This window comes from Stegostoma tigrinum, chromosome 7 (assembly GCF_030684315.1).
Source record: "Stegostoma tigrinum isolate sSteTig4 chromosome 7, sSteTig4.hap1, whole genome shotgun sequence".
NCBI lineage: Eukaryota > Metazoa > Chordata > Chondrichthyes > Orectolobiformes > Stegostomatidae > Stegostoma > Stegostoma tigrinum.
In genome coordinates, this window is record NC_081360.1 from 38,820,065 (window position 1) to 38,835,341 (window position 15,277).

The 15,277-nt window shown below is 40.4% G+C and overlaps 1 long non-coding RNA gene across 1 annotated transcript in view; it reads left to right on the forward strand.

The window, feature by feature from the left end:
• Positions 1 to 12,133, forward strand: part of LOC125453762 (uncharacterized) — a 62,035-nt gene extending 49,902 nt beyond the window's left edge. Inside the window, exons 2-3 of the long non-coding RNA XR_007247847.2 lie at positions 4,733 to 4,872; positions 12,020 to 12,133. This is a non-coding gene — a long non-coding RNA (uncharacterized LOC125453762). The remainder of the gene's footprint in view (positions 1 to 4,732; positions 4,873 to 12,019) is intronic.
• The last annotated feature ends 3,144 nt before the right edge of the window (positions 12,134 to 15,277 follow it).

Genomic DNA, 15,277 nt, shown 5'->3' on the forward strand with positions numbered 1-15,277 from the left:
TGATATTTTTTCTTCACAGATGCTGCCAGATCTGCTGTGCTGTTCCTTGCCCTGAGTTCATTTTATGGTCAAAGACAGAAATCTTTTGCCTGGCAACAACTAGTTGATTGGTTACCACTTAGCTAAACAGCTTGTGCATATGAATAATTGAGTCACAGGCCTTCAGGCCTCCAGAAAATACCTCTTGAGGGAAAAAAAATCTTAAAATAAGCTTGAAGAAAGGCGTATTATTTTCCATCACTACTTGCAGTAAGTTGTTGCTTTTATCCAATATTACAGAAAATTTGTGCCTCCTGCCTGCAAGGACCTGGAGAAGAGAGATCAAGGAACAGTCCTGGGAAGCTGAAAGGAACTTCTGAACAAAACCTGGGGAGAGGGACCAATGAATTCTCTTTCCAGTTCTTCTCTCCACCCTTAATACACTTATTAAAAATAAATTCTATCTCTATGTGTGTAGAGGGCAAGTTTTATAATGGGTTTAGAGATTTAACTGATAAAGTTATATAGAAACAGCTCATAATAGTCACTTGTAGCTAGAACTTACTTATTTGTAATAAATAGGTTTAATTTGCTAAGTGCAGAAGTGAAGAAACATAAAAAAACAAAATATTGGAAAAGTTCAGCAGGTCTAGTAGCATCTGCGGAGAGAAATCGGAGTTACAAGTTTCAGGTCCAGTGACCCTTTCTCAGAACTGACAAATGTAGAACTTGCTTTCTATCAACCTGAATCTAAAAATGCAGGTAAATTGAGGAATTTAGTGTATATTTTACAGTAAGATCTTCAACTTTTGTGACGCCTGGAAGTAGGGTTTGATTTCCAGTGCATTGCCCCGGTGAAGTGTCACAAAGGAGTTCATAACCAGGGGCATAGACTTAGGATAACAGATCATGATTCAAGGGAAATATTTTTATTGACAGAGTGGTGGGATCTGCTTGAAAATGTGGTACAGATTGGATCCCTCATGACATCTAAAAAGTACCTGGATGTGCATTTAATTGATATAACTGCAAGGCCACCAAGAGCCAGAAGGTGAGCTGGGGAGGATGGCTCTCGCCAGCCACTATGGATACCATGGGATAAGTGGTCTTCTTCTGCACCATAAAATTCTATGATTCTATGAGTAAATAAGTAATGGGACACCTTCAAAGATGAGATAATTGAAGACTGCATATATTGTATCACTGTTCAAAAAAGGAAAGAGTACTAAATCTCGCAGGCCATCCAGCAAAGAAAATTTTTAATGACAGTAATCCTGGATAAAATTCACGAGCACTTGAAAATATGACTTAGTAATTCAAAGTGAACATACATTTGCTAAAGGCAAATTATAACTTACTAAATTGACAAACCTTATTGATAAAATGATGGATGGGTAAAGTGAAGGATGGGGTGGATAGAGGTAAATTGGTTGATTTTATGTGTGTGGATTTTTGAAAAATGTCTAATAAAATATCATCTAATTGTCAGTTAAATAAGAAATTATGTGATGAATGTTTGTTTTGGTGCAAAACGATCAAATGGATGTAAAGCTAAGAGTAGCCATGAATGGTTGTTTTTCAAACTGGGCTGGACTTAGGTACTACAGCATAATTCATCATTTGCAGATCGCATAAAATCTCTGAAATATAGTGAACAGTAAGGAGGTTGTTGTTCACCAGAAATTGGGAGTTTGGGAGTTCAGCATCTTAGTTCCCAGCACCTATATGTCTCGTTATGTTTAACTCCTAGGCAATTATCATCTTATTTATAAAATTACACACCAACAGAGAATGGTAACAAATGTCAGCAGGATATAGACAGATTGATGAACTGTGAAGTGATTAGTTTTGGGAGAATGAATGAGAGCAGGCAATTCAAAGGATACAATTTTAAAACTGTGATGCAGGTTGTTGCCCCTATTTCTATGCCAGAAATCCCACCTGCTCCAGAAATGTGTAATAACATTCTTTAATAGGTTGATTAAAAATGTCTATAATTCCAAAGGTGAAGTTGAGAGATTTGGCTGTACATGGACAAATGTCTTCAAAGACTGCAGGGCAAGTTGTGAAGGCTGTTAAGAAAGCAAAATTTTCTAAAACACCAGTCATTCCTCAGATGTAATATTGTTTCTAGTTCTGAGTGACACACTACAGGGATGATGCAGAGTGGATCGATTAGATTCATACCAGACCTAAAATACTTTAGCTACTTGATAACTGGTGTTACTTTCCTTGAAGTAGGCAAGGTTGAAAGGGAAATTCATGGTGATGTCCAAAATCATGAAAAGAAACAATTTCCACACGAAGAAGAGGTGATAACAATATATAAACTAATTACTAAAGGAACCAGAGACATCATGAAGAAGCATCCATTCACACAGTGAGCAGATGTGACTTGGAATTCACTATCTGAAAAGAAACAAACAAAGAAACCAAGAAACCTACAGCACAGGAACAGACCCTTTGGCCCTCCAAGCCTGCGCTGATCAAGATCCTCTGTCTAACCTGTCATCTATTTTCTAACGGTCTGTGTCCATTTGCTCCCTGCCCATCCATGTACCTGTCTAATTTTATCTTAAAAGACGCTAACGTGTCTGCGTCTACGACCTCCGCTGGCAATGCGTTCCAGGCGCCCACACCCTCTGTGTAAAGAACTTTCCACACATATCTCCCTTAAACTTTCCTCCTCTCACTTTGAACTCATGACCCCAGTAATTGAGGTTGTTGATGCCGTTTCATGATTTAGGTTACAACAATACATTTCAAAACAAATTGACAAATGTTTGCAGGAGGTCACCTTAGAGTGTTGTGAAGAAGATTGGAGGCTACAAGATGGACAGAATTGCTTCCTTCTATCTTGTATCATTCTATGAGTCTTTCTATACACTATTCAAAAATACACATAAATTCCTAAGTCATTGTTATTGTCTTGACTCCAAAACAAGAAGTTTCTTTTAAAACAACATAAATTCGTCAGCCAAGTACTGAACAATAGTGAAGCATTAAATAGGATTTGATTACATCCCATAGGAGTTAAACAAAACAGTCATTCTAAGGAATGAACCAGACATAAAGGCAATTTTGGTCTTTCCTGGCCTGATGGAATCATCAATCAGATGGCCGCTGAAATTAGTGGATTAGAAAGCTCAATAAAACTCCAAAAAAGACCTACAACTGAGAACACCATTTACTACCAATAACATTTTACCACTTTGCTTATCAAGAATTTATCTGCCTCTGCATTAAAAATACTCAAGCACTCTGCACCGAATGTCTTTTGGGCAAGAGAATTCCAAAAAACTCATGACCCTCCACGAGAAAACAATCCTCCTCAAATTTGTCTTAAATAAATAGTAAACCTTTGTTGTAGATTATTCCACAAGAGGAAAAACCCTTTCCACAATGACCCTGCCAAGATCATTCAGGATCATATATGTTGCAATCAAGTTACCCTTACCTAAGGGAAAGACATATTGATAAAGGCGACAGCGCAGAAAAGGTTCGCTTTGATAGTTGGCATGGAGGTACTATCCTATCAGGAGAAAATTGTGTAGGGTGAGCATGTACTCATTGGAATTTAGAAGAATGAGAAGCAACTTTCTTGGAACATATAAGACTCTTTAGGAACTTATCAGAGTAAATACAGTGAGGTTGTTTCCTCTTGCGGTAGATTTTAGGACCAGAGGGTATATTCTCAGAATAATGAATGGCTAATTAAAGACAAAGATGTGGAGGAATTTCTTCTCTCAGAGGACTGTGAATCTGAATTCCTTATGACAGAGGTCTGTCAAGGCTGAGTTGCCAAGTATATTCAAGGCACTGAGACAGCTTTGTAATCTGCAAAGGAATCAAGGGTTCAAGGGAAAAGGCAGGAAAGTGGAGTTGAGGATTGTTGGATCAGCCATGATCTTGGTACATGCCTGAGCAGACTTGATGGGTTGAATGGCCTACTTCTGCTCCTATGTCTTATAAACATATGGCTTCTTACACTTCAAAATTCCAATGGTTACAAACTCTGCCTGTCCAACCTTTCATCATAAGACAACCCACCTATTCCAGGTATTAGTGATAATGGGAACTGCAGATGCAGGGAACTGGAGAATCCAAGATCATAAAATGTGAGGCTGGATGAACACAGCAGGTCCAGCAGCATCTCAGGAGCACAAAAGCTGACGTTTCAGGCCTAGACCCTTCATCACTCTGATGAAGGGTCTAGGCCCGAAACGTCAGCTTTTGTGCTCCTGAGATGCTGCTGGACCTGCTGTGTTCATCCAGCCTCACATTTTATTATCTTGGATATTCCAGGTATTAGTCCAGTAAATCTTCTTTGAACTGCCTCCAATGCATTTAAATCCTTCCTTAAACAAGGAGACTAATAGTGTGCACAGTACCTCCAGATATGGCCTCACTATTGGCAGAAACTAAAGCATAACCTCCCTACTTTGGAATTCAGTTGTTCTTACAATAAATAGTAACTTTCTATTAGCTTTCCTAATTATTTGCTGCAAGCTAATCATTTGTGATTCGTGCAGTACGACACCCAGACACCTTTGCATTTCAGAGCGTGTAATCTTCTACCATTTAGATAATATGCTTCTTTTTTATCCTTCCTACTAAAACGGACAATATCACATTTGCTCACATTGCAATTCATTTGCCAGATCTTTGCCCAGGCATTTACCTTTTCTGCATCTCTTCATAGCTTCCCTATGTCTTAGAAATGTAATGTTCTTCCTATCTTGCACATTTAAAGGTGAAGGTGAGAAGGTGGCGGTAAGCTGCCTTCTTGAGCTGCTGCAGTTCGTAGGGATGCAGGGATGGAAGCCTACACAGCCACCAGGAGAGGAATTCCAGGATTTTGACCCAGCCACAGACATGTTTCAAGTCAGAATGGTGAGTCACTTGGGGAGTGGAAGCGGGTACAGCTTATAGGTGATGGTGTTCTCATGCATCTGCTGCCTTTGTCCTTCTAGATGGCAGAGGTCATGAGTTTTGGAAGATGCTGTCAAACCATGGTGAGTTAATTTTCCCGTCTTTTATACAAAGTTTCACATCCACTGGCTTCCCCTAATAATTCTACGAGTTACATCCTCAAAGAATTCTGGTAACTTTGTTAAGCATAATTTCCCTTTCATAAATCCATGCTAACTCTGTCAGATCCTGTCACCGTTTTTCAAATGCTCTGCTATTAAATCTTTTATAGTGAACTCTAACATTTGCCTCACTACTGATCTCAGGCTAACTGGTCTATAATTCCGTTTTCCTTCTACCTTCCATTTTTCAAATAGTAGGCTTACATTAGCAACACTTCAATCTATAGGAGATAACAAAGTGTGGAGCTGGATGAACACAGCAGGCCAAGCAGCATCTTAGGAGCACAAAAGCTGACGTTTCGGGCCTAGACCCTTCATTAGAAAAGGGGGATGGGGAGAGGATTCTGAAATAAATAGGGAGACAGGCGGAGGCGGACTGAAGATGAATAGAGGGGAAGAGAAGATAGGTGGAGAGGAGAGTATAGGTGGGGAGGTAGGGAGGGGATAGGTCAGTCTGGGGAGGACAGACAGGTCAAGGGGGCGAGATGAGGTTAGTAGGTAGGAAGTGGAGGTGCGGCTTGAGGTGGGAGGAGCAGATATGTGGGAGGAAGAACAGGTTAGGGAGGCGGGGACGAGCTGGGCTGGTTTTGGGATACAGATGGGGAAGCGGGAGATTTTGAAGCTTCAACATTGATACCATTGAGCTACAGGGTTCCCAAACGGAATATGAGTTGCTGTTCTTGCAACCTTCGGGTGGCATCATTATGGCACTGCAAGAGGCCCAGGATCGACATCTCGTCTAAGGAATGGGAGGGGGAGTTAAAATGGTTCGCAACTGGGAGGTGCAGTTGTTTATTGCGAACCGAGGGGAAGTGTTCTGCAAAGCAGTCCCCAAGACTCCGCTTGGTTTCAACGTTCATTTATTCATCCCTCGTGAGGTGAGGATTCTGCTTCTCACCACCCCAGGAGGCTGACTCACAGTGTTTAAGTCCTTTGGAACGGTAACAGAAGTTTGCTTGACTAACTGTGCCAGCACCTCATGAGCAAAGATAATTCCCCATACCTTGGTTGAGGCATGTTGACAATCGTAACACGCATCCTGGATTTGTGTCTGTGCTAAACACAAGACAAGACAAGAAAAAATAAACCTGGTTATCTCTAGCTGGCACTGTGGGGGTGGGGGGGGGGGTGGGGGCGTGGGGTTGGGGGGATTGTGGGCAGTGCAAAAAGGCAAGGCAATGTGATGCAATACAGGGATGCTGTAAACATCAAGGTGGGTGCAGAGCGTATTCCTGAGTTACACAGTGCTCTTGCTACAGCATAATAGTTTTTGGTGTAGCCGGAGGTGTAGAATTAAAGTGCAAAAGCAATCTGTATGTGAATCAGAAATATGCCATGTGTGTTCTTAGAGGCTGGCACATATCAGATTCCAATATCACTGGATGACAGGCTAGTGGCTATGAACTGCGCCATGAGATGTTTTGACCCAGTTCCCAACCTAGTGGTCATTTGGAACAAAAAGAGATGGTTTGTTTTAGGCACCCGCTTTGATTTCATGTCAGGTTTTCCTCAAGTTGAGCTTGTTTAGTGAGTTTTGTAAGATGGAGCTCTAACTATTAATGAGGCAAGAATTGGTGTTACCAAGGTGTTTGTCAATTAATAATTACTGTAAATTGAAATTGTGCCTCTGTTTAGCGAGAATATATTCACGCTGCTTGTGGTAAGTATAAAAGGTGGAGTGAGAAAAGCCTCCCCAAACTAGTTGCCTAGCTTAGCCACACATCTCACCATGGGCCACGTTGCTCAGACCCCTACAAGATTCCTCCCTCTCCATCTCCTTGCTTTTCAGTGGTTTTTGAATGCTCTGTGCCAATGCCATGGAAGGTCAGATGACAGGTTGATACATTGCTGGAGAAGGGCATAAGTTAGCGCTGACCACATTCCTAAGCTACAATAGTAATATCCTGCCGTTATTAATTACAAGAGGATATCACGTTGTTGGCACAAGTCGAAATTGAAAACTCATTTGTATGTTATTATACCAAATGAGAAGGACTCACAGCTCAGTTAAGAACTTTCTGTTCCTTGGCAGGCAGCAAAGTACAAATTAGTTTGATGCCAAAAACATAATTAATTTTAAATGAAGGATATAATGAATAAGATATAAATCATTGTAAGTGCTTGTTTATAAATGTATTTGTTCTTTTAAAAATAACTGCAGCTTGTTGCTACGGAATAATACATCCGCTAAAATATACAATGGATCCGCCACGACAACAAATGAAATCCTGTGGCGACCTGTGGGACCTTGATTTTGAATCTGAACCACACTAGGTTACAATCCCTTTGGCATTTGAAAATTTGGCCCATGTTTTGTTAGCCTGTAGTCAATGCCCATGAAGTACTGTAGAGGATGTTGAAACCTCAAGCTTAATCTGCAAGTACACTATCATTCACATCCTTACATACTTACTTCCACTTAAAAGTTTTATTTCTGATCTAGTTTTCTTGGTCCAATATCATCATCCCACTGGACTGAAATTTATCCAGCATGCAGCCTCTCTGCCCTGGTGCAAAAATTAGGATGGGGTGTGAATTGACTTATGTTGCCTGGCTCAATCTGCAGCAATTTTCACGGCCATTAATCATCTTGAGGCAAGGCTTCCAACCCTATCTGAGTCACACACATGGGCAGCAACTTTCTTGACCCAGCAGCATCGCTTGTAGCAATGGCCACTACTGGAACGACAGACAATCCCAATGAGCAGATGCAGCTGCATTCTGGATATTGAAGTAAGCCTGAGATCTGGCTGGGGTCAGGCCAGCAGCCCTTGGAGAGTGGAATGGTGGGGCCTGGACCAACATGGTTTAGGACAGGGGTGTTGGGCTTCAGCTGGGCAGAGGGTGTGCAGGCATATCCAGAATACTACCTGCTTTCACCCGGTGACCTGGACCTTGGTGTTAGCCTCCACCACTGCAGTGATATCATGACCAGGTTCTTGACACTTCAGAAAGATGAGGAAATGGATCCAATTCTAGTGGAAACTTACAAACATATATTAACTGTTTACGCCAAGTCAAGGTTTGTGAGGACCTCACATCTTCACTCAACTCTCAGTTCCATCTGATCTGATGTCATTTGACGTCACTGATGTTGCAGCATAGCTATTAGCATAACAATTGTTAACCTTTTATACCACACCCACCACTGAGCTGTGGTACGAGGAGCTCCATCCATAGGTGTCTTAAAGGCGTCATTTGGCCAACGGATGAGTGAGACCTCTGATGTCTCCATTCACTGCAAGGTAATAAAGATAGAGTCACCATAATCCTACCAGACAGGGCTGCTGTCTCATTATAGAGAGAGAGAGACAGAGACAGAGACAGAAACAGAGAGAGACAAGTGATTGTGGTTTAACCTGAAGATCAGCATGCTGCTTAGGCAAGGGGAGGAGAGTCCTACATAGTAACCTCAGTTGATGCAGGAATTAAAACTGTGCTTTTGATAGCACTCTGCCTTGCAAACCAAACAACTGAGCTAACCAACCTCCCACAGGGAAATAATTTCAGATGGTAGACGACAGGCAAGTATCAGCACAGCATTGTTGCTTTCGAGCCTTATATATGTCCCTCTGCCTGCCTTCCTACTTCCTGGTGGGCATAAAATTCAACGCCATATTAATACCTGGATTTTACCAAGGTTTATGGTGATTAGACATCAAAATGGAAGTGAAAATATCCCATTGCAGGCGACAGAGGGAGGTAAAGGACATCCAAGTCTCTGCACACTCACCGTTTGTCTGGACGAAGCATTAGAGCATCCAGTACAGGAGGTCATAGAGTGTATCACTGATGGTAAAACAGGAAGGTATAAGCAGTACACATTCATTGTGCAGTTTTTTAGAGTACCATCTGATACTACATGTAATTGTCGAAAATCTAAGTCTATTATCACTTGAAAAAAATTGTGCAATATTCAATTAGCTGGGTCTGACAATGTGATAATATCTGAATGTATGGAGAAACAAGTGAAATGAACAAAGGGAATGAAAGGTCTTTTTTGATTTCTTCCTCTTTAGATCATACAAAGTCTCCTGGGGAGAAAATTGTGTATTTTGTGGAATCAACCACGAGCAACTTGTAGTTAGAGTAGAATGCTCCAATAATGCTCCTTGCTAAGTGCCCATTTATTCAATAATGATAGAAAATGAACTATGATTTAATCTTAATGAGAAGATTCGCTTTTCTTACATAACAATGTGGTTTTTTTGCAGGATAGCAATAGATAAAAATTGCATCAACTAGTTCGGCATAATTAAAAAGACAATCAGGAGACAGAAATGACATGTCTGTCTCCACCACGTTCTTAACATTGAGTGCCTTTGCTGTACTCAAAAACGCTATGGATCATCAGATTACGGGGAACTCAATGCAAGCTTAACACGAGCTTTTTTAGCGTAACTATTTTATCTCAAAAAATGTTTCTTGCCTACATAGATAATGATCAAAATAATGCTGAAAATGAGCTCCTTATGACACAGTTCCCATTGATAAGATATTTCTGTCCTTCCCAATTACTTACTATGATCTTCACTAAATCAAATGCATTGAAGTAATTTAGATTCTTCAATCTTAAGTTCTTTCAGGACATTGTATATTTTTGAGAAACTCGAGAAATCAGTCCAAGCCCATGCTTGTTTTCTCTATTCAGGGTATTGCTTAATCATAAAGTATATTTGATCCTTTTAAATATGGCAATTATATTAGTAATTTTTTGTTGAACCCCTCTGTTGACATCTATTTAAAATTGAAATTAATTTAATTAACATTTAAATTTAAAATGCTATCTTGTTTTATTTCTCTCTGCATTTAATGCATTGAATCTGTGAGCCTACAAGCATGGTTAGCAATTACTACACAATACTTGGTGCATTATGAGCTATTACATGCATTTATATCAACAGTAATATTATCCAGGATGGCAATCAAAGCAGTTTGTTATAATTAAAGGTTGTGATGCAATTGTTAGATTTCCATTCAGTATTTGAAAGAGTACCTGTTAAAGTGCACATCAAAGCACATCACCCTCAAAAACTTGGACTACACTCATTTGTCTTGCTTTATTATTCTGATATTGACTGTGATTCTGACAGAGCATGAATCAGTTATTCAATAATAGATTAAGGAGTTAACCTCAGTTCGGTGAAATCAAAGCTGAGATGTGATATTGCAGAACTTCATGATTTTCTCCGATGAATGTTTTAACAATTGTCATGACCAGACCAAAGGTTCTTAAAATATTCTGAACCTTAAACAAGTTTCAAACACCAAGGTTTTATCAGAAAGTGTAAATCAAAATCAAATTTTGGGTGGCCTATGTTCATAAACAGCTTACATTGGGTGGGCAGAATAATAGTACTACCCATACAATAGCACATTTGAGAGAATAAAACCAATTTCTACCCCCATTTGCATTTGATTGGTGAGCTGCCTGTGCTCAACATGAATAAAGGTGGCCTTTCAGGCAGCAGAATATCCTAAACTTCACTTGAGCTGGAAGTAAACATCATAAAAAGCAAAATATCTAGAATGTTGGAAATCAGGAAGAAAAATTCCAACAAATGCTAGAAAACCTCAGCAGGTTAGTAAAACATTTCAGATCCTCTTAGCCCCCCAAAAGTCACTGCCATGAGTGTTTCAGAGGGCATTTGGGGTCAGGTCCCTTTCATTAGCACTGATTAGGCCATCATGGGTCATCAGCCCTTAAAATTGCAAGAGGATCTGACAAACTACTATTAGCATTGGGAAGAAGGAAACCATTTCCATCACCTGTTATTCAGTGGGTTGTTCACTTGTTCTCAAAAGCTACAAAGGTTTCTAGTGATTTTTTGACTGCTCGTACCACTTCATATGCTTGCAATGGCTAGACAAAAGCTTTGGTGTAAGTTGTTTCTGGTAATGCAGGTTTTTTTTCTATGTGGCTATTCCACTCAGAGGCAGAACTTGCAGAGCCGTAAACTCCAGGCAGTCACCAAAGCTGGAATCAAACCTGAGTCCCTGGTGCTCTTAGGCAGCAGTGCTAACCACTGAGCCACGATGTTGCACCAAAAGTAATTGCAGCAAGACAGGAACCTGTAATCTTCTGATAGCAGCCCAATTGGCACCAAAGTCAGGTGTTTTATTCTTTAGTCTATGCACTGACTATGGTTGATAATTAAAAGAGGCTGGGAAATGCCAGATGTTGTGGAAATAAAGTATATTTGGCCAATGCCAATGGAGTATGCCTTTAGATTTTAGTGCCTGCCTTCCAACATGGAGTTTCATTTGTGCCAAGTGTCAAGCTGAATCCAGCAGGTTACCCACTCTGTTTCCATATTGAGTTTTCCTAATGTCAAGCTTATTTGGTGAGTTAGATAAGAAGGGTGGCTGAATATCAATGAGGTGAGTTGGGCTGTTAACAGCACAGTTAACAAACAAAACGCCCCGTCAATTGGCAAATCTTGCTTCCTTCATGACTGTCTCGCTGTACTGCTTGTGAAATCCTTAAAAAATGGAGTGAAATGATCTTGCGTTGAGATGGTGCTTGCTGCATTTCATGCCTGATTCTGCCTCATGTCTCACCGTAGACCATGTCGCCCAGACCCTGATAAGGTTCTGGCCTATGCTTGTCTATTCTCAATAAATCCAAAAGGGGTCCTGATCTCTCCCAAAGAACATTCAACCTCCTTAAAGAGTATCTGACATCTTCCAAAGAAAAGATTACCTCTTCAGAGGCTTCTTCATGAGTTCCCTACTAAAGATTACTACTTGGATATTCTACAATTAATGGGTGGAAGTAAAAAAGAATCATTAAAATGAGATAACATTTATATCTGACTGTATTCCCCAGTTTACTGAATAACTAGAATTTTTAAAATGCCATATAATCTAATGTAAATGTCCAGATTCTTATATTAAATTTTTAGTGAAAGAAGTGCTGACTTTTACATGCATGGTTGTTTCAATAGGATGAATCCACTCTCTCCCATCATCTCATAATCACAGAGTTACTGAGCCAGAGACTATTCCAGTTAAGGTCACCTCAAAATGGAAATGCAAAAGAAGCCTTAAAACGCACAGACACAAGGAATTGAGCAGTTACCTTCCACGGTATGCTGTTCTATGCTTCTCACAGTGAGTAGCTTTGCACTCAGGCAAATATGACTTTAATAGTACATATTTAATATTGGTGAGAATGGAGAGTTTGGTGTTTTACACTAAAAGGTAAGAATCGATTTTTACCTAGCATGAACGTTATTAGACTATGCAATGTGTGTATGATGAAAATTCAACATCCATAGTTAGTTCCTTTGCAGGTCCTGAAGGTGAGCTTGTCAGGATTAAAATGTTCTTCAATAATTTAAATATAAGACGTCTGTAACTTTTAGAGAACTGCATCCTTACAGTATTCCAATGACAAAATTACAAGATGTTCTGACCAGGAGATTTTAACAAAATAGATGGTTTTATTAACCAAGCACTTGGGGTGGCACAGTGGCTTAGTGGTTAGCACTGCAGCCTCACAGCGCCAGGGACCCGGGTTCAATTCCCACCTCGGGCAACTGTCTGCATGGAGTTTGCACATTCTCCCCGTGTCTGCGTGGGTTTCCTCCGGGTGCTCCGGTTTCCTCCCACAGTCCAAAGATGTGCAGGCTAGGTGGATTGGCCATGCAAAATTGACTGTAGTGTTCAGGGGTGTGTGGGTTATAGGGGGATGGGTCTGGGTGGGATGCTTCAAGGGGCAGTGTGGACTTGTTGGGCTGAAGGGCCTGTTTCCACACTGTAGGGAATCTAATCTAATCTAAAATTGTACTTGGTCAAATTTGTTTTTTCAAATGGCCTAAGGAAGCTTGTAATGCTTTGTGCGGCACAATCCCACAAGTTTTTCCTGATCTCCTTCCTTAATTTCAACAGAAACTAGGAGATACAGTCACCTTTAGCTATTGACAACAGTTCCCACAGGGCTTTCTCAACCTGCCAATGACTGACCATGTCCAAGCTCCTGTATTGTTATTGGAGGCTGCCCTTGACCCATGGTGCTAACACCTCCTGACCAAAGGTGATCTTTCATGATTTGACTGAGGCCTGCTGACCTACTGGACAAGCCTCCTGGCTATGCTTTTTCTCTAAATAGTACAGCAATGCATTAGTGCTGTGAGCCTGGTATCTCTAGCTGGGGGGCAGCGAGCAAACAGACAAGGAAATGCGAGGCAGGGATGTGTGAGCATCCAGGGAGGTTCAGAGTGAATTAGTACTGTGATGACATGAGTACAGGTGGGAGATACAGCCTAGTCCAGTGTAGAGCTGAGTTCATGTTCCTCAGCACACTGGGTCCTTGCTGCAGCATTACAATGATAGTTGCTCATCCAGCCTATGGTGCAGTGAAGCCCAAAAGCATCTGGTAAGTGGATTGGAAATGTGCCATGAGGATTCCAAAAGGTTGTGACATATCAGATGCCAATGTGAGCTGCATGCAGATGGTGCCCATGGATGGGCATTGTAATGTTCGTTTTTAGTGTCCAAAATGCAGCCAGTGGCAAGATGAAGCCGCCAGGTATACAATCTGCTGTCCCTGTTGAGAATTCTCATGCGTAGCTTGTTCACTGCTTTTGAAAAGACAGGATGCTAAATATGAAGGGAGCGAGAGATGCCTCCAATCATATATTTCACAAGCCATACTCCCCTTAGTCAGCAGCTCACCACTGTCCAGCAAGAAACTTGCCTCGCTGCTCAATAAATGCATAAAAGATGCAGTGAGTAGCATCCAACATCAAGATAGACCTCAACAGATTTCTGTTGCAATTCTGCCACAAAGTTCATGATAGCCCGTATTGCTCATGCCCCTTTAAGATGTCACACTGAGTCTTTAACTATATGACTGGTTTACATGACTTTTTAAGACAGAGTTAATTTCATCAATCTCAGAGCATGTGTGCAGAAACATCCCATAATTCCTTAAGGCAGTTGTGGATTTACAGGTGCATGGGTATACAGACTAAAGTTCTTTCTCTCAGATGGTTCAAAATTAAGGCAAACAAATAGATTAAAGAATTGAACCCTGACCTATGCACATACTTCTGCCAAGACACGACTCGCTTGAACCAGAATTCCCATCTACCGCTGATAAAAATTGACCAATTTGTTCTTTCGCCCATTTAATTGCTCAAGCTGTGGTTTAACTTCAAACAATTACAGAAAATACATTTCATTACTGACTGTACCCTGGACTGTGTTGCCAGGTTTCTCAATCTGGCTGAGAAATAATAAAAACCAATGTTTTTTTTACTTGCTTTGTTGTAGCTGTCTCCAGCCATGGTGACAGAGAACTATCATTGGAATTCAAGGCAGAAATAGGCAGAGAAACAGAAATGAAAAGATTTTCAATTTGCCATCCATGTTATATTTTTGTATGATAGCGTAAAGTGTGTGTGGGTCTGGGGAACGTAACTGTGGATCCAGAGAATATAGGCTTCCAAAAGCAGCCTGAAGGCTGGCATGATATTTGATTTATATTTTGTTGGCTTTCTCCCAGTTTGTGAGATTTGGATGTGCCCTTGGTTAGAAAGGAATCCATCATTTCGTTCCAATATCAACTCATAGGATCAGAAAAGGAAAGCAAGATTCATCCCATTTCATTCCATTGATGGAGATGCATTCCAAAGATTTGGACAGTGAAGAGTTTTTTTTTGTAGTGCCAATGTGATGTTCATTTCCCAAAGTGACAATTGGCTTAATGCCTACCCACCCTGAATCTGAATTGCTTTCTGGCACGCATTTTTTCTATCTTTTTTCATGTAATTGAAATATTTTTCTTTAATCTGACTTGATTTAAGATGTCATTTCTCATTCTTCAGGTAATAAAGCCATTCTGCTATTGCATGCCATTTTAGGCAAGTAATATTTTCAAAATCGTTGAAAGTAGTGATTTTGATTGGACTGGGATTACAACTATCTTGCAATGCAATAAAGCTACATTGCTTTACTACAAAGTTGTACCATTACTTTTAACTGCATGTGAGCACTTTCTATTGTTATTGATACTAATGTGTTTTTATATAAATTCAGTAAATAGATTATTGATTTTTCCTTTACAGGTGACTACTTTAACTCAATATATCATAGTCACATTGTGTATTGATAGATATTATGAAAGATAAGCTTAGCATCCTCGTCTATTCCAAGTCAGTATGCCAGCTACGTCTTTTTATTTTCTTCTTCTGTGCAGG